This window comes from Neodiprion virginianus, chromosome 7, assembly GCF_021901495.1.
Source record: "Neodiprion virginianus isolate iyNeoVirg1 chromosome 7, iyNeoVirg1.1, whole genome shotgun sequence".
In the NCBI taxonomy this organism is placed as follows: Eukaryota; Metazoa; Arthropoda; class Insecta; order Hymenoptera; family Diprionidae; genus Neodiprion; species Neodiprion virginianus.
Genome location: NC_060883.1, coordinates 3,318,477 through 3,340,937, shown reverse-complemented (window position 1 = coordinate 3,340,937; position 22,461 = coordinate 3,318,477). Strand labels below are relative to the sequence as shown.

The window sequence follows — 22,461 nt, the reverse complement described above, 5'->3', positions numbered from 1 at the left end:
TCCAAGATTCTCTGGAGATTCGTTACGATTCGAAAATTTTACCCATTTTCACGCTCTGTCCGGTCAGCTCACGGTCATCGCCGATTCAACTCTCAGCCCTGCGTTTTCTTCGACTCCCACGAAAAAAACCGAAGCAGCAAAGCTTTTTTCTTTCTCTCATAAAGTATCTTTTCACGTATGAAAAATAGAGAAGAGAGAACTCACATGCTTGTAACTACGTCGCCAATGGATTGACCCAATCGTTTTCTTTTTTATCTTTCCCGGATAGAACGGAAGGAGCGAAAGAAGGAAAAGGGAGAGTCGGATCTATTTCTACAAAAATCTTACAGTTTGATTTTCAAATATTTTTACATGCAATACGTCAGAAAAAAAAAGAAAAAACAATATCTCAAGATAACAAAATTAACAGAAGAATAATTCACTAAAGAATTGGTAGAATAAAAATTATACATGCGATTTGTTATAAAATATGTTAAAGCGTGTAAAGCGACAATCAAAGCGATATGTTATGACAAAATGAATGAAAGATTATTCCTACAGTAGGGGAAATCCGGAATCGTTTTTATCGTGGGGAAAATCACTCGGTCCGTGTTTTCGGACCCTCGGCATCGGTTCTTCCCTCAAATTTTTATGTCTCGGTTTAAACGAGGGCGGTCTTGGCACCCTGGGTCTTGGTACTGGTTGTTTTTTTGGGGGCCGGGCTTTGGTTGGTTTTTTTCTTGCCCTGTCGCAAGTTTTTCTCCAATCCGAAACCGCGCTGGAATTACCATCGAATCTGAAGAAAAAAAAAAACATTTTAAACGAATTTTTGTTCAAGTATGCAGAATGAAACAACAACGGAATTGAAGAAATATTACAACTGTAAGGCGTCGCGCGAAAAATTCCTGGCAAATACTGACAAAAAATTGTCCTAAAACCTGGAGGAAGTAGGAATTAGTCGCTGCCAATTATTGCAATATTTTTTATTCACTTTTATGTCTATTTTTTTCATATCGTGGTCCAAATAATCATTGTTCATAAAAATCAGTACTGAAAACGAAACAGGGACGTCAAGGTAATGCGACACTCCTATTTTGGCAACAAAAACTTTTATCCGAATTTCTCCGAGACGATTAATCTTTCGGATAAAAGACGAGAACAGCCAACTGCGGAATTGTTAGGCGCAATTTGCTGTTGATTAATGAACGATTAATTAGACCACGAAACAAAAAAAAAAAAAAAAACTAATATATATAAAAGTCCGTAAGGTGTACGCATAAAAATAAATAATAAAGATTACAATAATTGGCAGCGATCTCTAAATATTTTCCTACCTCCACCAGGTTTTACGACAATTTTTTTTTTCCAGTATTCGTGATAAATTTTTTGAGTGGCACCTTAAAAAAAAATAGGTTAAAAAATGATCCACCCTAATCTGCATATAGTTCATGATTCGGAACCGATTTTAATAATTAAATGACCTGTATTTTTTCCTTCCAACTCTTTCCACTATTCCGTAATTTATTCCGTGGCGAATGGCAGCTGCAATTTGTTTCTTGCTTATGATGCGACCGTTCAGGTTATACGCGTGTCTGACACCTTTCGAAATTTCCCGCATTGACAGTCCCTGTTGACAGCCGGCCAGTTCTCGATCTTTAGACTTTAAATAATTATAGATCATCATCGACTTGACAGTCCGCGCTTTTTTGACCCCGTTCAATCGCTTCGATTTGATTTTAACCATGTCGATGGTATCGAAAAATCTTACGGTAAAAGAATTTGAAAAAAAAACTGACAAAACTGAAGAGAAACGAGAGTCGAGAAAATATTGTAAAGTGAATTCAGTCACTAAATGAATAAAACTTCAACTCTTTTCTGTTCTTACATATTTTCTTTTGTTAAGTAATTTGTATTACCAAAATGTTATAGTAAAATTTTCTGAAGAGATAGTTTTTAATGAAATTTCATGGTCCCGTAGGAAGAGAACGGTAAATAATCATCACAAGTTTTTGTTCCAAATTTGGGGCTGTTCATTTTACTTTATTCATCGTCTATGCTTTCCGATGATGCAAAACGGAGTTAAATTTGTAAAATCGAAATTATTATCTCAACTCGTTGTTATCCTAGTTTACTTTCCGTTTCTATGATAATCAACCCTAAAAATTTGTATGCCTCAGGGGGTGAGGGATTGAGGGGTTGAGTTTTAATTGGCAGGGGACAATTATCTCCTCCGTGACGTTAGACCGGGTCCCAGGCTCTGGGGGTGGATGGCACGGTGCTTTCCGTTCGGAATATTCCCGGGATTCTCGATTCTGCCTGCTTCCCGGTTTGTTTGCTGAGAGGGACGCGCACGCCAAGCGCCACGCTGGAGGGGTTTAGAAGCTGCGAAACGCGTCGCGACGCTCCGACTTCGCAGAAACGACGACGAGGACTCGATCTGCTCCGAGGCAGACCTGAATTTCCACCCCGTGTTTCGGATTCGATTCAGGTTCGGTTTGAACGAAAATTAGAATTTTCGGCATACTTTCCATCCTCCGTCCGCTTTGAATTTCAGAGAACGAGAGCGCAGGAGAAAACTCTTTTCAAAGTGCGCGAAAGATCGAGGTGGAGAAAAAAATTTGTCCAATTACATTAGTACGAAGATGGAAATTCCTTGGGGAAAAACAAGAACATTTTTCAAATTCTAATCGCGGCTCTTTCGGGATTAATAAATCTGCGGACAAAGGGGTTGAAGCCTGACGCTCGGTCGGCGCTTCCTCCATTTGTCCGAAATATCTTTGGCAGGTCCTCCAGAAGATGAAGGGGGAACAAGTGGATCGAGGATTAAGTCGGGATGAAGACAATGGTGGATCGGGGGCAGCTTTGTTTCGGGCATATATATAGAATCGAACGCGAAAGAGGAGGAGTGGGTCTTCGGCGGTCCTTCCGTCAGTCAGTTTTGTGTATCAAGTGGTCCGGGCTCGACTGGCCCCCGCAAGACCGCGGCGAACGAGCGAACTAACCCAAGAGGCTCTTCGCATCGAGCCTGCCAGTCAAGTGCCTCGGGCAGCCCTCACATACATCTGGCTGTCTGATCGGCGTTTATTAAAAATCATACAAAACATCACGAGGGGATTAGGCGCCCGGTATTACGACCTCAGAAGTCTCATCGAGCAGAGGGGATCAAAGCGTTCGATAGACGCGGAGAGATAGTGGAATAGTTTACGGGTTGCCACTTACGCAGATACTCAAGTATTATTGCCGACCTCCCGAGACTTTTGAAAATCAAGTCATTTGTCCAGTTTTTCAAATTTATAATTGCTTTTCTGGAAACGTGGTACAGCTCAGATTGTAGCCGGCATTGCGACGGTTCCAACGATACCCAACAAAGTACCATTCCGATTAATCGACTGAGAGACATCACGCGTTCAACCACGAGCGCGCATTTAACCTGCAATTCACGACTGCAGCGCGCTGTGCATTGCAGACTGCACTCTTGGCGCTCCGATGCGGAATATTACTAATATCTCGACTTCCACTCGTTGTAAATACATTGTGTTGGGTATCGTTGGATTCGTTTTGATCGTCGCTACAATTCTATGAGGTAGAAAGTAATGAATTTTACTGTTTGTAGATCGCACTCTTGTGACTGCAAAGATTACGGCCCGGTGTTATAAGTATGTTTCAGGGTTGGATAAAATAACAGAGTAAAGATCGTTAGTAGAAATTGTACAGATCACAAACCCAGAGTCGCAAAGAAATTATATTTTGTTCTGAGATTATTCCACACTTTTTCCTATCTCATAGTCGTGTTTGTTTGACGTACTAACGATCACTCTTTCATTAATCTGACTGCGAAATTTCACTTTACAACAATTCAGCCACACAGAAATACACACAGTGGCAATAGAAACGAGCTGATTTGATAGCTAGCGTGGAGCAACGAGTTCCACGGGTCGGTCGCCATGAAAATCAACCACTGTAGGATAATTCGGAAACCGAAGTTCCCCGTCCCTAGGGAGAGACAGGAACGAGCGAGCGAGTGAAGAGGGAGAGAGAAAAGAAGAGGAGAAGGAGATAGGTGGACGGATAGAGGAAGGGACGACCGGCAAAGAGACGAGGGGAGGGAAGGGGGATTGACAAGATGGCGGCCATCCCGGGACTAAACTTCCTAGCATGCAGGCATCATCATCCCTTGCAAATAATTTCGAAAGAGAATTTTTATCTCGAGGAAAATTTCACTGGTGAATTCCCGTCCGATAGAACTTAGATAGTCTCTCCATTTTTCTCGTTTCTATCAAATGATTTGGAGTTAATTTCGACTTCGGTTAGGACACAAGACAAAAAAAAAATGCAAAGTCTAGGTAATTATGCAGGAAAAAAAAACGAAGTGCGGTCAATTGAAAAAATTTGTCGATTTGCCTCGTTCTTAGCCGATCACGGCATTGATTGCGGGAAATTTGAGGGGTGGAACAGGTCGTCCAAAATTGATAAACCGAACGAAAAGTTAGAGAGCCAATCGAGGACCCTGCTAGCTGACTGATGCCTCGGGCTGAGGACGACCAACGACCCTACTAAACCTTCATCTAATACCCGCATAACTCGCGGCTATGCACGTGGCCTTTTATATCACTGGGGGAAAAAAAAGTGAGAGAGAGAGAGAGAGATCAAAAAAAAAAAAGAGCCGGAGATGAAGAAGGACATACAAAACGAAAAAAGGATGTATCATGTAGGTGCGTATGAATATATAGGCATCTGTAATTTATGCCCATGTGCGTAACACATTTATTATACCGTATTCCGGATTTTCTTTTCTTTTTTTTTTTTTTTTACCACACTCGACTCCATGCTCTTAATGGACCGCTTAAAAAAGGCACTCGTGACTTATTTCTAAATTACAGATTCTGATAGGCTTAAAGGATGTGAATTAAAAAGGATTTTTACGAATAGCGAATTGCAAAACGCAATTATAATTTTTATTCTTTTTAATTTCCGCTGGCATTTAAGAAGGCTCTCGTATTTTTATTTTCTCATTTTGTTTTTTTTTCTCAATCTCTTCACTAAATTTCTCGAGAAGTAATCGTAAATATTTATTTGTTACATAATTAAAAATAGCTCTTTCTCTCCGAAATTGCAGTTGATTATTGTAGATAGAAATTTGTAGTTAGAAATTTTAAGAGAAAACAGTGCGCGTTACTTAATTCTTACAGCAAATCCAATCAGAATTTTACCTCCAAAATTAAATTCTTAATTCAAACGAAAAGGAACCTTGAATTTTTTCGTTGTTTTTTTTTCACACTAGCTTTAAAATTGTAAACTCATTGTTACGTATTCTTCGTTTTTGTACAACTATTGAAAAAATGTCAACTTCCTAGATCGCAGTTTTCTTCTGCCAAGAAAACGGAGTGGATTTTTTGTAATTCTTCGTCATTCTTCTTCTCCTAATTCCAGTTTTCATTGAATTCTTTGAACGAACTATTCCACCTAGTGCATGAGCGATTGGCGACGATGCGTACACGCCGACCACTCATTGTCAGCTAGGCTGCAGGGCTCGGGGGTTGTGATCCTGGGTGCAAACAACCCCCGTAGCTTCAGACTGGTACCCGCAAACCTACCCGTCGACAATCCCTGTACCTACGTCAGAATCATAGCCGGGGGTTTTTCAAGTGGTGCTCACCCCGTGTCTTCGAAGTCTAACGGAGGCGCTTTGCTGCTGATCTTATCGTCGACGACAGAAAATTCCTCACCTCGTGCTTTTTATTTTCTACAATTTCAAGCTAACGAGAATATCCGCATATGTACGGTCTGTATTGAGGTGGTGAAGAATTTTTTTCGGATCGAACCCCGAATCAACTTCAAATAATTCAACCGAAACGAGTCTTACTCCAAACAATAAATTTCTCTGTTCTACATTATTTATATTTTTTCTTCATGCTACACATTGATCAAGGCTGACATTTTCCAACCGTTTAAAACCTTTTTCTCCATCGAATCTGATAACTTGCATCAAATGAAATAATTATTTATACTTCAAATTTTCGTAATTTTTAAAGATTAGTTATCGGACTGTGTTTTAAAATTCATATCGAGATTTCACGTCAAAACTTCTAAAAGTATAATACCTGTTTTCGATCTTGACAATTCTTCCAATCTAACGTTTTAATAAACGCAGATGTTGCAAGCAGGTATTTTCTGTCATCATAACCATGAACTATGATGAAGCAATTCTTGTTCGACGAGATCTTATAAATATATTACCTTGAGCCAAAAAAACGAAGACGATCGTCGTCATCATCATTAATATGATGCACAGATTGAGATCCCATACAAAGTGAGTAGGCTGCGCGCGGATCGATATGAGGAAATAAATTTTTCACATATCTCAGAATACAGGTACCAATAATATGTCTGTAGACGTCTCTCTCTCCCTCTCTCTCTTTCTCTCTCTCTCTCTCGCAATCAACTCACAATCATCATCACGTAGACATGAAATGCCCAATACCTTGGCAACCTGGGTAATATATTTGCCTTCTAGCCGAAGAAAGCTGGGTATTGATTTAAGGTGTCGAGAATCCATCGCGTCGCGAATACTAATTACTCGAACCTTATTACGCACGCGTCGATTAATGTGATATCCGGCATTATTCAACGAGGATGAAGTGAAAAAACAAAAGAAAAAAATCGAAAAAGAAAAAAAAAAAAATAGCTATGAAAAATATAGAAAGACGGAAGAGAAATTGAAACGAGACGAAAAAGAATATTGCGCGAAATAAAAAATGGGTACAAAACGTACCGTTTTACCCAGTGGATGTCAATTAGCTCACACGGCGATCGTTTTATTAAATTTTCCTCTAAGCCCGGTTTCTCATGCGAGGACGAACAAATTCGCGAATTTGAGCACCGTGCGTGTCGTCGTTCCGAAGCACGCGGCGGGTCCTGAGGGAAGAGTTCGGTGTTTGAGAGCGGGGAGGGTTGGGGAGGGAGCGGGAACGCCGGATGGCGGATGGCGGATGGTGGCTCCAAGGGATTCAATATAATCGCGCAATAAAATTCACTTACAAGCCATGGGCCCCCGGCCCTCGGTTCCACTTCCCTCTCCTCTGTCTCTCTCTCTCTCTCTTCCCCCATTTTCGAACCATCCGACAAAGCTTTATCATCCCCTGCGCTCCGGGCGTTGCGGGGGCGACCGGTAAAGTATTATCAGACTTTCGAGCTCGGCTTCAAGGTTGTAAAGCAGCGAGGGTGGGGTGGTGAGGGAGGGAGGAAGGAGAGAAGGGAAATCGAGAGGGAATACAGGATCGCATGGGCGCGAAACGAAGCGATGTCCAAATCCCAGATTCTTCACTGGATACCGCCGATCTCCTCCAAAGCATAGACCAGGTCCTTGGCAACCGTTGGGATAAGTCACGATCATTGAAATCCATTCGAGGTACACCCGGAAAAATTTCAATTGTTACAGTAACTAGAAAAATTCAGTTAAACATGTATCGTTAAAAATAACTGTTTGAATATTGCTAGCATTACGAAAAACAAGGTACGCCTAACCATTTTGCGCTATTGTCGATCCTTTTTTGGTTATTGCAACGCTAAATCAGTTTCTGAGGTTTACTCTACTTTTTTAGTTAAACAAGGCTTTAACGTCAATTTATTCTTGCACAAGCATTAAATTTTCACAACGGTTGCAAGAAAATATAGCAACAGCAAGCGTGATGAGAAAGAATAGCAACGGATACTAGACTTTCTCGTAACAGCTAGAAAACTAATTTTCATTTTCTACCTGGAACTATATTTTTCGATTGTCGTAAAATGAAAATAGTTAAAAGGACTGAACGGTAACCGGAACTAAAGCTTTCTCTCAGTGTACACACAGAACTCAACATGTTGAAAAAGTGTTGTGCAATTTCAAGCTGTGAAAGATTCGTACCCGTAACTGATTAATTATAATTTTTTGCTGCTTCGGATAAATGATCAAGCCACCGTAAGCGTTCTACCAATAATTTAGGTACATCTATCGGCTGGTTATGTTTGATGCATCCTATATGATGTACCTAAACACAGGGAGAGAATAAAAGAGTAGCTTCTGCTCAAAACTGCAGAATAAGAGGAATACATTAGGTTTTTTTGATAAAATATGTACTTCGTAAAATGCAGAATCTACTCTAGAAACAGTAAAAATCACTGCGTGAAGAGTCAAATTTTTACTACAGTGAAACTTTCCAATAGCGGATATTTCCGGGACCAAAAATATTGTCCGTTATTGTGGAGTGCCTGCTTATGCAAAACAATATTAACGTGTAAACTATGCTTCTAGAGATTTTTAGACTGTCCGTTGTAAAGAAGAATCCGTTGTTGGAAGGTGTTCGTTAAGAGAAGTTTCACTGTACATTTATAATAGAAAATATATTTGACATTGGGTATATTTTACTAAAAACTTTGACGTGTCTTTGTTTTCCCGCATTGTTGAGTAAAATCTGCTCTTTATCTTCTCTCCGTGTACAGTTGAAGAAAACTTTTCAAGACACTATCGTGACACGGTGATCGACGTCACAAATCACGACGGGATCATTGCGGTGATTTTTTTTATTATTAGCAGCGTTAATTTCGACGTCCGGCTGATTTTCCGCGGTTGGGCAAAACACGAGTTAAGGGGGGGCAAGGGGGGTTGTTTTGGGGGAGGTGAATCAGGGATACAACGAGCGAAAGGGAGGGCAATGAATATAACGCGGTGTTTGCATAGGTCCGGAGGTGCAATGGATGGGGACGAGGTCTGTAGCGCGGAAAGGTGGAGATGGCGCAAAGGGATATACGTACAGCGGCAGACTGCAGCAGGGGTGAGAGAGGAGAGGAGAAAAACGGAAAGAGAAGGAGAAAACGATGGATTTTGTGTACACTCAGCTGCCTGCCTGTTCCTCCGGCTGGTTCCGCACTCGGCTATCTGCCTGCCTACCTTATAGGTAAAAGGATCAGGGCTGCGCGACTAGGAACACTAAAAGATCCGAACTTTGCCACTTTAACACTCCGTGTTGGCCAACTTACATGAATTCGTCATCCAGTCTGACTATCTAGCTAAATTTGTCGATTTATTATTCTTAATTAATTTTGTAATCATCGAATTGCTAAATATTTTCTTAATCTAATTATCGGAATGTCAAAAAGAAATCTCAGAGTAAGTAGGTACCGAAATCGTTTGGGATGCAGATTTCTATTTTATTTATTTTTATTTTTTTTTCTGTATACCTTGTACAAAGATGTATGTAACAAAAAAACAGCCATGGTACGACTGCGCTCATGAACTGCAGAAATTTTTCATGAGAATCATTTCGGATCAGTTGGATAGGAGAAGGTAACGGTTGGAGGTGGGTTGGTACTTTGGTTTTTGTTCTCTCTGGTAAACGGCGATGACGAGGGAGGAATTGATGAGTGATGTGAACGGGGGTGGAAAGATGGAAAGGGGAAACGGGCTGAGGATCAAACCGGGACAAGATGACGGCACAGCCCGGAGAGTATCCCGTGGGATTCTCTCTGGGGGTATAACTGAGAGTGAAAATCGAGGGAGCAGAACCGCGGAGAAGCGAGCGAGCGAACGAACGCTTCGCCGAGCAGAAATACCCACTCGATATTGTCCCGACGTACTCCTGAGGGAACGGAATCCAGGCGAATCCACGCTGTTGAACGAAAACGGCGAGTAAAAAAAAGAAAACTGAACGAAAAGAAGAAGAGCGAGGAAATAGAAACGATCGAATAATCAGAGCACGAATTTAAGAAACGAGGCTGAGCTTAGAAGTAATCGGACTAAAAACTTTCGCAACTCTTTTTCCATAACCATCATGCGGGATTTATCTTTTAACATTTGGGAACAACTCGGTTCTGAATGAAGGAAATGAGGGAAGGTGAAATACCGTGAGTGTCATGCTTTTTTCATGTCTAATGAAGAGCTCTGGAGTAAAATATCGACCAGTTCCATTGAGAAGGGAAGGTTGGATAGTTTTTCAGTCGCAAGTTCAGTCGTAGAATTTTCTTCTATCTAAAATAGAGTCGAGATTGAATTCATCGTAATCGTTATATGTGTACGTAAGAGATGAGTAAACTGGGTATAGATAAGTAGGACGCATTAATGGGTGAGTATATTGTTAGGCAAGACGAGGTATCTTAAATCTGTGCAATCAGCTTTCGAAAAATTTGACTCTTGGTTATGTCGATATCGTGCAAAAGTTCCCACAATCATTTTTCAGTCAACCATAATAAATTCGTGTCGCGTACGAGTCAGAGCCTATTAATGGTTACCGGCAAACGAATGTTTTACCGCATGATGCGCAGATCATCGTGATGTCAGTTTCTGCGGAAAGCTGAGACTGAATACTAGGCGATAATTTCTTAACTGGTTCTATTCTCTTACCCAGAATCATGACTTCCATAATTATCAGCAAAAGATCTCATCAGTAAAAATTCCCACGTACCAACTCACTATCGATTGCCAACGATCATTTCGAAATGGAGTACACCGACATTTCACCGATGATCGTCCTTCCACCAGTCAGTCCTTGACGGACTTCTGCATGTGTGGCAAAGATGCAAACATATTGTACGGATGCGATGATATCACACTATGGACAGAAGGAGTAGATCCATTGACCGTAATCCACAAGTAGGTATCGCAACCGGGACCTGGATGTGGATGGACCCTAGCAGTCCGTCCCGATTGGTCCTCATCCAGGCCCCGCCTCCCGCAGCTGTCGAACCCTGCCTGCCCGTCAACCTTATACCCAAGAACTGGAACGAGCCCTCCACCGAATCCCGTTCCAACTCGACTCTGACACCATCGCCACGATCCCCCCTGTTCCCAGGTAACCAGACTCCTCTTACCGCTGGCTGCACGCGTTATTGCGTCGATGTTACCGGAGGATCTTGGATGATTGATCATTTTCTTCTTTCTCTTCCGACCATTGGATCCATTGGCGTCATTGACTCTGGAATGATACTGCAGAGCCTGAAAGAAGTTTCAAGAAACTAGTTCGATTCTTGAACCTTTTCTTTGACACACTTCCTTAAATTCGTGGTAGAGGAATTGTATGAGAACGCACTTGAAAGCTCGTAATCGTGATCCAAGTCAGTAAACATATCTAATTCCGGACATGAAAAGCGTTTCCAAATGCGACAAGTAAAGTCCAAGCCACTTGATCCAAAAAACCGGTGACTAACACTACACGTTGTTTTATGTGAGCAAAGGGGGTCTCTCTCATAATAGCGTTACCTGTGAGCTGCGCTCTGCAGATAATAGACTAGGCATCGGTGTGTACATGAGGAGGGATGGCAAAAGAGGAAAGAGGAGGAAGTGGAAAAAGAATAACTTCTTTTTTTCTCAAAAAGGAGAAGACGAAAAGAGAGAAAGAAGGAGAGAGTGCGATAGAGGAAATGTACAGCAGGGATGACTGGTGCCGAGGCGGAGTGAGACGCTATTGTGAATGTTGGCTCAGAGTATATTTGTCTACCGACAGAAGAGCGCGGGGTGAGCGACGGGGGTGCAACGGGGGTGGTGCCGGCGGCAGGGGAGCAAAGAGGGAACATCGCAAGTGAGGAAAGGGAGGAGAGGTTCAAATATTGTGTCGGCACATTCAGTACCGTGATCCTCGACAATCATAGATATATTATCCCAACGTCAGAGAGCTAGAACGGTGCCACCACGCAAACAAGGCTTAAATTGTGTGTTTCGCGCATACCTACCTTGCCACCCCGAGAATCACTCGCGCGCGCGCCGATCGCGACATTATACCTACTCACTAGTTCGCCTTCATAGGTAGGGTAGCTATATGTAGACTAGGGTGCACCACAAAACAAGAGAACATTTTACTATTTTTTTTTTTTTACTTATAAATACTTCAAAATGCAATTTCCAGCGAACAGCTCATTAGAAATCGACTTGCGAGGACTCTTTCAATTCGTCTTAACGTCAGGAACAAACTGCAAAGGTTAAAACTCGTGTTTCTTACAAAGACGACATCAAATAGTATTTGTAGTCTTCTCGCAAGATCTGGTCCTTCATTTTTATCCCCACTGATTCCGCAATCGCCGCACAGTTTTATTCCATATGGTTATCTAAATTTTCTATACTCGGTAACAGCGATACTTAGCAATAAATACGAGAAATGATATACACGGAAAAACCGAAAGAAAATAACACGGCGTATATATGTGTAGCGGAATTGAAATTAAACTTCCATGAAGAATCTGGGAGACGAATCGGGGCTGCCAACATCTCTGGCAGCTTGTGTTTCTTTTCGAATAAGTTTTCCACCCCCTGTCCCTGCTCCTTGATGGTTCTAATTATTAGTTTCGTAACTTCTAACTTTCCGGAATTAATAAAACTTGCGAACGTCGTCCTCCCCGACCCAATCCCTTCCGGTACATTCGTACTCTCTCGGTTGTACCAATAACCGGACTTTTACCCCGAAGGAAAATGAGAAAATGAAAAAGAAATAACAATGTAGAACAATTATCGTAAACGACACTCAATAGCGGTTGTTGCCCGTACAATGGACCTGTACCGTGAATCGTTGCAAGCTTTTCCTGCGCCGCGGTTTGATGTAAAACCACAGCTTGGTATGACACAAAATAACCTTTCAGTGCCCTTAAGCGGTACTGCAGGACACACTCCTCCTGTTCCTTTCATACGAATATATATATATGTATAAAAGTGTGAAGCGGAAGTGTCCCCACGTGGCCACTCGAGGACCCTTGCTGTCAGAACTGTGCCTGGCCTGTGACGCGAGCTGGAGATACATCTATTCATTCATATTTCAACACGCAAACAAACACGACTAGATCCGCGCGATGCGAAAAAATGACAATATCTGTTTAAGGGATGTTTCGAGACTCCGAAATACATTCTACATAGCTTTATGTATTTATACAATTTCACAGTTGCGTTCAGTTTATTTATATTTTATTGCGATGACATTTGCTTACAAATTTGTCGAACGAAATTTTGCACAAAAAAAAGTCTTGATAATATTCTGATTATTGACAGCAGCTTTTCCATCTTGATTCCTGCTGATGACACTCATATGATCTCTGTATGATTTCAGGTAGACGAAACTCATCAGATGCTGAACCATGCTACATAAGACGATTGAACTCCAATACCAAGAGATTTAAAAAAATTTGAACATCTTTACATTATATGTATATGTTATTGTCATTTTTTATTGTTCATGTATGACTACGAAATAAATTTGTTATATGACTGATGAATTCGAGAGAGAGAAAATGTGTACAATGTGGATTAAGATATTTGTATAGAATTACTTTAGCAATGAAATAAGCTAAGAGGAAAATCAATTAGGTTATGAATACACTTTTGACATTTGAAACTAGCTCGTAAGGTATTGTGATCCCTTGAATGTTTGTTAATTACACAAGAGGTTTTTCAGCTTATAATAAGGTGATGAACTTGTACAACTTTTCCTGCATTGAGAAAATATACTGTATCAAATAGATATTCAGCTTAATTATTATAATGTTATCATTTGTCGATTCACCTGTAACGTTGCAATGTGGAATAATTAGTCAACTCTAGTCCTTGGATAAAATTTACCAAACTTACGCAAAACTTCACTTTTTGTATGTAACATGAAGACTTTGCATAAATTACGTTAAGAACAAGATTTAGTATAATAAAATAGATTCTAGAATATTTTAGATACGAATAATTGTATTGTAATATTACTTTTTTAGTTTTTCCTAAAATACAGTTCTTATAAACAAAAATGAGGTTACGTATAGTGTTACAGTAAATTTAATGTTTATCGTTTTGAAGCACCTATTTTGATTCGAAGTGTTTTTGTATTTACCGTAACTAATTAAGTGGTATTCGTAGTAGATAACAAAATTTTACTGGTAGTAGCCGTAACCCAAAAACTAGCTCTGATAGAATGAAAGTAAATATGTTTTTAGAATGAGGGTGGATACGTATTTAAAAATTAGTAAGTACTTTTCTTGTTAAGAATTCTTGATTGACCAGTGTTATCATTTCGTCGACCTCATGCTCTGCTGCAAAGCACAAGTGCAACTGTATTTCGGCTGCACAAGGGTGCCGGGCGTGGAACGGGGGGTGTAAAATTGTTATTCAAATCCGTGGACAAATTCGGTACAAACCGAGCAATATGTAGCGCTAACTGTGGGTAGTTCGCCCCTCGAATAACCGGCGCATAAAGCGGCCCTCCACAATGGGAGCGTCTGGGCTCGCGTTTAGCGCAGCCACCCCAGCTTGATCGGGGCCCTGGGGTGTGGGGGTGATAAGCTCGCCTGTCGCTCAGACTTACCCCTGATTTCCACGCATTATTTCACGACGCTACATGCGCACATACGCGCGTTCGCCGGTTTTCGGTGAGGGGCTTTCTGCACGCACGCGAGGGAATCGCCCCGCGCCACCAAGATTCTACCCTCGGGGTTAAAGCGACGAATTGTTTTGGGATACGCTGATTGTTGGGGCGTGTTGTTTGGGGTCAGGGCGGGTTGAGTCCTCGCCCATAAATTCATCTCGGTTGGTGCCCGTCTCGACATCGAATAAAGATCGGCCTGATGATGTGTTGGTAGATATCGGTACGAGAATTAATTATCGGGATCATTTTTTAACACACCATTAATACGATCGAGTTTCATCGACGTGGAAAAGTAAACGATGCGTTTGAGCGATGAATTTGCGAAATAAGGTTTTGGATTTCGCTGCTTTCCTCAACGAGAATCTTCTACTCTGGATATCGATTCGTAGCACAAAATTCCCGTTGATCGGTACGATTGATATGTACGATAACTGGTTGACATTGTGAGACCACTGGAAACTGGCAACAAAATATAAAAACAAATTTTTATCTCATAATTGATTTTATAATCCATTATAGACTAAAGGCTGACGCCGACTAGACCGCGGCGGACGGCGGCGGACGGCGGCGAAATTTTCGCTCATACAGTTATCCATATAGGTGTTCACACTAGACGGCGGCGGACCGCGGCAATTTTTCGCGAGTTCCAGGTTGGGAATATTTCGGCGGTGCGCCGCGCATCGCCGCGCATCGCCGTCGTCTAGTGTGAACACCCGACCGATGCCGAAATTCATCCCAAGTATAAAAATAGGGAAACCTGCGTTACTTTGATGTAAATGGTTATGGTTTACAAGGATTCTTTTCATTCTCTCCGCTGTTCTTGCGAAAAATAAATGTATTCATTTTTACATCTTAAATAAATCCTACGGATATTAAATAAATGTTACGCAAGTAGTTACTTCATTTTTAAAGAAATTTAAGTAAATGTGAGTTTTAGAACAACAAGTTATGATCAACGGATTATTTTATGTAAAAAATTTATTTTTTTCTCATTGTTCGGGTATGATGCTGATTTCATGAAGACTGTTTTTTATTTTGCGTATTAATTTTTATGCATAAGAAATGAGAGAGTATATTTTGAGCTAAAATTTATTTCATTTTTACTATACATATATTATATGTATAATAGGGTGTTTCAAAATAAAAAAATTTACGATTTTCCAACGAGCCACACCCGAAATAGTTTAGGTAGAAACAAAAATTCTGGCGAAAGATGAGCATTGTCGGTTGATTTTTAATCCTTTTTTCCTTTTCATCGAATTTATGATGGACAATTGTTAGTAATTTTTTTTCGTGTTAAACACTTCTTCATCTGAGCTATCCATAATAAGTAATCAAGAAGTAGTGGCAAATATGCATGATTATTTATTGTGTGCCCATGACGACTGAGACAAATCGTGGTCATCAGATAATTGATAAATATCTCTTTTTCGTAGAAACAGTATCGGCGGGTGGTCACGCGACTATAGTGGGCGCATCTCACGGTAACTGCGCCGCGGTCCGCCGCGGTCCGCCGCGGTGCAGTGGGTGTCAGCCTTAACTTTTGAAATGTCCTACCATTTCCGAACACCTCCAACCATCCTATTTACCTATATTACTAGATTAGCTATTATATGAAAAGAGAAGAATTATTCACTTCGAAATGGGATTCTATTCGACGCGCGCTCGATGTATTCCATAACATTAGTATTCCTAATTATTTCAACATCTTTTCATTTGCTCTCTCGATCTTGAATTTTCGTAGGCATATAACCAAAACGCTGTTCTAGCTAGTCGAGAGTGAAGTATCTACGTTGGGTAGAGAAGCAAAATTGTTTTTCGAAAAGTATTCGGATGGAAAAAAATTCAGAGTAACCGTAATACATCACGGATGCGCTAATTTTGAACGAGATGAAATGGATGCTTCGTATATGAGATAGTATTAACGCTGCGTAGTGATTTAAAGACCTAAAAAGGTGATAGGAAGAGGAAGAACGAAGCTTCTTAACACTTCGAGTGTATTTTAACACACATTTGAAAGATACGAGCAAAATTTTTCATCATCCGACTGTCGCAGAACGGCAGCGTTATCGGCTGACCCGTTAAGTAAAGGATATATCTTCAGTCAACGGCTGACAATCGAAGGGCCTGGCCGCTTGAGTCTGGAATCGGCAGGACAGATAAGGTGTGTATTTCTTGTATGAAATGTGAACACTAGAATCATTATACATCATATCATATCATCATACATCATACATCATCATACCTAGTATTACAGTTCGAAACCAAAGTTTGAATTTTCGGATGTTCGAAAAGTGACGTCACCAATCTAAAATCGGCTAGCCGAGTTCCTCAGTCTGGTAACAACCACGCAGTAGAGCGGACGGTTGAGAGTCGCGCTCCGCAAACTTCGAGTACCGGGTTCTCAACCTCCCGGATCCCGCGCTTCGGGTCCGCTACGTATTTCGAGTACCGGGTTCTCAACCTCCCGGATCCCGCGCTTCGGGTCCGCTACGCGGTGAAACTCGACTTCCAGGATAAGCGCTCCGTGGTTCCTGGTTCACGTTTACAATAAATTATTTCAATTCGTTTTTCGCGCACGCCCAAATTCAGTAGCTGTCGGTGCGCTAATAAAATTTCTCGACTTCCAGGATAACCGCTCCGTGGTTCCTGGTTCACGTTTACAATAAATTATTTCAATTCGTTTTTCGCGCGAGCCCAAATTCGGTAGCTGTCAGTCCGCTAATAAAATTTCTCGACTTCCAGGATAACCGCTCCGTGGTTCCTGGTTCACGTTTACAATAAATTATTTCAATTCGTTTTTCGCGCACGCCCAAATTCAGTAGCTGTCGGTGCGCTAATAAAATTTCTCGACTTCCAGGATAAGCGCTCCGTGGTTCCTGGTTCACGTTTACAATAAATTATTTCAATTCGTTTTTCGCGCAAGCCCAAATTCGGTAGCTGTCAGTCCGCTAATAAAATTTCTCGACTTCCAGGATAACCGCTCCGTGGTTCCTGGTTCACGTTTACAATAAATTATTTCAATTCGTTTTTCGCGCACGCCCAAATTCAGTAGCTGTCGGTGCGCTAATAAAATTTCTCGACTTCCAGGATAACCGCTCCGTGGTTCCTGGTTCACGTTTACAATAAATTATTTCAATTCGTTTTTCGCGCAACCCCAAATTCGGTAGCTGTCAGTCCGCTAATAAAATTTCTCGACTTCCAGGATAAGCGCTCCGTGGTTCCTGGTTCACGTTTACAATAAATTATTTCAATTCGTTTTCGCGCAACCCCAAATTCGGTAGCTGTCAGTCCGCTAATAAAATTTCTCGACTTCCAGGATAAGCGCTCCGTGGTTCCTGGTTCACGTTTACAATAAATTATTTCAATTCGTTTTTCGCGCAAGCCCAAATTCGGTAGCTGTCAGTCCGCTAGTAAAATTTCTCGACTTCCAGGATAACCGCTCCGTGGTTCCTGGTTCACGTTTACAATAAATTATTTCAATTCGTTTTTCGCGCAACCCCAAATTCGGTAGCTGTCAGTCCGCTGATAAAATTTCTCGACTTCCAGGATAACCGCTCCGTGGTTCCTGGTTCACGTTTACAATAAATTATTTCAATTCGTTTTTCGCGCAACCCCAAATTCGGTAGCTGTCAGTCCGCTAATAAAATTTCTCGACTTCCAGGATAAGCGCTCCGTGGTTCCTGGTTCACGTTTACAATAAATTATTTCAATTCGTTTTCGCGCAACCCCAAATTCGGTAGCTGTCAGTCCGCTAATAAAATTTCTCGACTTCCAGGATAAGCGCTCCGTGGTTCCTGGTTCACGTTTACAATAAATTATTTCAATTCGTTTTTCGCGCAACTCCAAATTCGGTAGCTGTCAGTACGCTAATAAAATTTCTATAACTTTACAATCTTCTCATAATCTTTCTGGTAGATAATATCGATAAAAAAATTATATCAAACGTTACACATTATTTTTGATTTGTTCTCATGCTGAAAATATTTATTAGTATTCGAGGTATAACTCGCGGTGGTTGGCGGTGGTCGGAGTTGGACGAGGAGGAGGACGAGGAGGACGAGGATTTGTGCTGGGTGAGTAAAACACTTTTATAATATTTGATGGCGATTGTAATTATATTTCATCTGAAATATTACAAACTTGTCACGTTTACAATAAATTATTTCAATTCATTTTTCGTGCAAGCACATATTCAGTAGCTATGAATAATCTTATACAATTTATTACATTATTAATTAATTGATTAATTACATGAATCCTTACACAATATTTTCGATATGTTCCTATACTAAAAATATTCATTACTATTCCAGGTATTACCCCAGGTGGTCGGAGCTGGACGAGGAGGAGGACCAGGTGGACCAGGAGGAGGACGAGGTGGACGAGGAGCAGGCGGGGTGGGTCGTGGGAGAGGACCTCTCCTCTCCTCAGAGGAGGGGAGGGAGAGGGGCAGGGAAGGGGGATGGGAAGGGAAGGGGAGGGGGAGAGGTGGGCGGGGAGGGGGAAGGGAAGGGAAGGGGGAGAGGTGGGCGGGGTGTGGGACGGGAAGGGGAAGGTGAGGGGGAGGGGGTGGGGGAGGGGGTGGGGGTGGGGGGGAGGGGGAGGGAGGGAGGGAGGGAGGGAGGGAGGGAAGGAGGGTGGGAGGGAGGGAGGGAGGGAGGGCGGGAGGGTGGGCGGGAGGGAGAGAGTGGAGGACGAATGTCGATGCAAGCCCATTAGAGTTAATAGAGCAGTACCGCCCCCCTACACGCCCGCCCGCCCTCCCTCCCTCCCTCCCTCCCTCCCACCCTCCTTCCCTCCCTCCCTCCCTCCCTCCCTCCCCCCCCGCCCTCCCCCCTCCCCGACCCCTCCCCCTCCCCCACCCCCTCCCACCCACCCCTCCCCCTCCCCCTCCCCACCCCTTCCCATCCCTTCCCTTCCCTTCCCTTCCCTTCCCCCTTCCCAGCCCCTCCCCCTCCCCTCCTCTGAGGAGAGGAGAGGTCCTCTCCCACGACCCACCCCGCCTGCTCCTCGTCCACCTCGTCCTCCACCTGGTCCTCCTCCTCGTCCAGCTCCGACCACCTGGGGTAATACCTGAAATAGTAATGAATATTTTTAGTATAGGAACATATCAAAAATATTGTGTAAGGATTAATGTAATCAATCAATTAATTAATAATGTAATAAATTGTATAAGATTATTCATGGTTACTGAATTTGTGCTTGCACGAAAAATGAATTGAAATAATTTATTGTAAACGTGACAAGTTTGTAATATTTCAGATGAAATATAATTACAATTGCCATCAAATATTATAAGAATATTAATTAATTAATTAATAATATAATAAATTGTATAAGATTATTCATAGCTACTGAATATGTGCTTGCACGAGAAATGAATTGAAATAATTTATTGTAAACGTGACAAGTTTGTGATATTTCAGATGAAATATAATCACAATTGCCATCAAATATTATAAAAGTGTTTTACTCACCCAGCACAAATCCTCGTCCTCCTCGTCCTCCTCCTCGTCCAACTCCGACCAACGCCAACCACCGCGAGTTATACCTCGTATACTAATAAATATTTTCAGCATGAGAACAAATCAAAAATAATGTGTAACGTTTGATATACTTTTTTTATAGATATTATCTACCAGAAAGATTATGAGAAGATTGTAAAGTTATAGAAATTTTATTAGCGTACTGACAGCTACCGAATTTGGGGTTGCGCGAAAAACGAATTGAAATAATTTATTGTAAACGTGAACCAGGAACCACGGAGCGCTTATCCTGGAAGTCGAGAAATTTTATTAGCGGACTGACAGCTACCGAATTTTGGGTTGCGCGAAAAACGAATTGAAATAATTTATTGTAAACATGAACCAGGAACCACGGAGCGCTTATCCTGGAAGTCGAGAAATTTTATTAGCGCACCGACAGCTACTGAATTTCAGCTTGCGCGAAAAACCAATTGAAATAATTTATTGTAAACGTGAACCAGGAACCACGGAGCGCTTATCCTGGAAGTCGAGAAATTTCATTAGCGGACTGACAGCTACCGAATTTCAGCTTGCGCGAAAAACGAATTGAAATAATTTATTGTAAACGTGAACCAGGAACCACGGAGCGCTTATCCTGGAAGTCGAGAAATTTTATTAGCGGACTGACAGCTACCGAATTTGGGGTTGCGCGAAAAACGAATTGAAATAATTTATTGTAAACGTGAACCAGGAACCACAGAGCGCTTGTCCTGGAAGTCGAGAAATTTTATTAGCGGACTGACAGCTACTGAATATGGGCGTTCGCGAAAAACGAATTGAAATAATTTATTGTAAACGTGAACCAGGAACCACGGAGCGCTTATCCTGGAAGTCGAGAAATTTTATTAGCGGACTGACAGCTACCGAATTTGGGGTTGCGCGAAAAACGAATTGAAATAATTTATTGTAAACGTGAACCAGGAACCACAGAGCGCTTGTCCTGGAAGTCGAGAAATTTTATTAGCGGACTGACAGCTACTGAATATGGGCGTTCGCGAAAAACGAATTGAAATAATTTATTGTAAACATGAACCAGGAACCACGGAGCGCTTATCCTGGAAGTCGAGAAATTTTATTAGCGCACCGACAGCTACTGAATTTCAGCTTGCGCGAAAAACCAATTGAAATAATTTATTGTAAACGTGAAGCAGGAACCACGGAGCGCTTATCCTGGAAGTCGAGAAATTTTACTAGCGGACTGACAGCTACCGAATTTGGGCTTGCGCGAAAAACGAATTGAAATAATTTATTGTAAACGTGAACCAGGAACCACGGAGCGCTTATCCTGGAAGTCGAGAAATTTTATTAGCGGACTGACAGCCACCGAATTTGGGGTTGCGCGAAAAACGAATTGAAATAATTTATTGTAAACGTGAACCAGGAACCACGGAGCGGTTATCCTGGAAGTCGAGAAATTTTATTAGCGCACCGACAGCTACTGAATTTGGGCGTGCGCGAAAAACGAATTGAAATAATTTATTGTAAACGTGAACCAGGAACCACGGAGCGGTTATCCTGGAAGTCGAGAAATTTTATTAGCGGACTGACAGCTACCGAATTTGGGCTCGCGCGAAAAACGAATTGAAATAATTTATTGTAAACGTGAACCAGGAACCACGGAGCGGTTATCCTGGAAGTCGAGAAATTTTATTAGCGCACCGACAGCTACTGAATTTGGGCGTGCGCGAAAAACGAATTGAAATAATTTATTGTAAACGTGAACCAGGAACCACGGAGCGCTTATTCTGGAAGTCGAGAAATTTTATTAGCGGACTGACAGCTACCGAATTTGGGGTTGCGCGAAAACGAATTGAAATAATTTATTGTAAACGTGAACCAGGAACCACGGAGCGGTTATCCTGGAAGTCGAGAAATTTTATTAGCGCACCGACAGCTACTGAATTTGGGCGTGCGCGAAAAACGAATTGAAATAATTTATTGTAAACGTGAACCAGGAACCACGGAGCGCTTATCCTGGAAGTCGAGAAATTTTATTAGCGGACTGACAGCTACCGAATTTGGGCTCGCGCGAAAAACGAATTGAAATAATTTATTGTAAACGTGAACCAGGAACCACGGAGCGCTTATCCTGGAAGTCGAGAAATTTTATTAGCGGACTGACAGCTACCGAATTTGGGGTTGCGCGAAAACGAATTGAAATAATTTATTGTAAACGTGAACCAGGAACCACGGAGCGGTTATCCTGGAAGTCGAGAAATTTTATTAGCGCACCGACAGCTACTGAATTTGGGCGTGCGCGAAAAACGAATTGAAATAATTTATTGTAAACGTGAACCAGGAACCACGGAGCGCTTATCCTGGAAGTCGAGAAATTTTATTAGCGGACTGACAGCTACCGAATTTGGGGTTGCGCGAAAACGAATTGAAATAATTTATTGTAAACGTGAACCAGGAACCACGGAGCGCTTATCCTGGAAGTCGAGTTTCACCGCGTAGCGGACCCGAAGCGCGGGATCCGGGAGGTTGAGAACCCGGTACTCGAAGTTTGCGGAGCGCGACTCTCAACCGTCCGCTCTACTGCGTGGTTGTTACCAGACTGAGGAACTCGGCTAGCCGATTTTAGATTGGTGACGTCA

The 22,461-nt window shown here is 41.9% G+C and overlaps 1 long non-coding RNA gene across 1 annotated transcript in view; it reads left to right on the top strand.

Annotated features, from left to right (window-relative positions):
* The window catches only part of LOC124308858 (uncharacterized), a 70,464-nt gene extending 57,358 nt beyond the window's left edge, over positions 1-13,106 (top strand). The window contains exon 4 of the long non-coding RNA XR_006909128.1: positions 13,041-13,106. This is a non-coding gene — a long non-coding RNA (uncharacterized LOC124308858). The remainder of the gene's footprint in view (positions 1-13,040) is intronic.
* Positions 13,107-22,461: the final 9,355 nt, after the last annotated feature.